Here is a 1,729-nt window from a genome sequence, read left to right as displayed (position 1 = left end):
GAGTTACCTGACAGCTCTTACAGTACTTCTCAACATAAAGAAAATAAATTCTGTGGACTTAAACATTCCCAAATAGAAATGCTGTATATTCCAAATATGGTCGAGTAAACTCTTCAAGATTTACACTGTACCTGCTTCAGGAACTTCAAATCAATGAATATTTGGAATAATTTTCCTGGACTCCTGCAAACTATGTGCACTTTTTAATGGTTTGTCCTTTAAAAGTTACAGTCTCAGAAATAATAATGCAAATACAACTGAGGCTGTTTTGCCTTATCTACAAGACAAGACAACAATATCCTTTATTCAAACACAATCAATATTAAAGCAATAATACATTCTTGTGCTAACTATAATAAAGATACACTACAGGAAATAAAAGCTTAAAACTAACTATGTGACAGACATGGGATATCTACACATAAGGGATAAGAAAAATAAATCAATTGCTATCCAAAGATCATATTGCAAATACACCAAAAGTTAACGGTTGATTGACAAGTTCCTTGTGCAAAATGGTAGAGCATGTTTGAAGTCCAGCAGGACCAAGATGAGAAGTTATGATAAAAAAAATTTTTTTAGCAAAATTATTTTACTGCCATCAAACCCAATGTGACCTTATGCATGGGACACTGTTTCTAGCTGCAGCTCCAAATCACATAATATATTAATAAATTTTGCCATATAAGAAAACAAACATGTGGGGTGTAACCGAAAAAAGTCCAAGGCAATAAAGCTTCCTTTCAGCCTTTTCAGGAACAACTATCCACTGTCAACCATACTTGACTCAAAACAGATTCCTTGATCCAACAACACATGACAGTCCCCTAAAACCAAAATTACATCATTAATGCTTGCGGTACATATGTACCTAGACTTCTGTTCTTCCAAACATTATTTAACTAACATGGATTTTGATTTTGATTTTAAACTCAAATTAATTGCAAATCCATAACTTGGTAACTACTTGAAAGCAAGGATCATTGAGTTGTGACTGCTAAAAGGTATAATAACTTAGACATTTACCAGAAAAGGGGATATAAATGACCTTAAAAGCAGCTATTTAAAATATTTGATGCTAGGGTTACGTTCCCAATGACACAATCACATTCAAAATCAAATTCACATCTGATCGAATCATTGATCATTCATGTAGAGGTGCCGATCGTAAGGAGTAACGCAGAAAAAAATAACCTTCACGTTGTACAATATTGCCATTTCCCTGCCACCTGGTACAAGCCAATTCACACATGAACGGAAACCTTAGGAATCCTCCTTTCTGCACATTACAGTAACTTTTACAGTAACTCACCTGTTTCGCAGCTCTTATCCCACGAAATAAAATTTTCCAGGAGCAAATTTTCCGAGGATACTAGTTGGATTGGAGTTGCAAACGTGTTACAAAACATAAACGTTCTCTAAGAATACATTCCACTTGAAACTGGCGTTAAAACTAGCCTTGATCGCTCTAAAAAGAACGGAAACCAACAAGCTACCGATTCTCAAACGGCAGCCATTTTTCTGTTCTTCTCGGGAGTGCTTTTTTCATGAGAGCCAATGATAGTCCCGGAAACATATCACATGCCATTTTGCGCGACTCATGCGCAGAAATTTTTCGCCAGTGAATCTGCTGGTATCCACGTGTTTTTTCGGTATTTGTGACCCATAGTTCTTTGATTGTGGAGTTTGATCTGAGTAAGATCAAACATGTTTTAACCGTTTGGCCACT

Source organism: Montipora foliosa, chromosome 13 (genome assembly GCF_036669935.1).
Source record: "Montipora foliosa isolate CH-2021 chromosome 13, ASM3666993v2, whole genome shotgun sequence".
NCBI classification, from domain to species: domain Eukaryota; kingdom Metazoa; phylum Cnidaria; class Anthozoa; order Scleractinia; family Acroporidae; genus Montipora; species Montipora foliosa.
Note: the sequence above shows the minus strand (reverse complement) of the source record.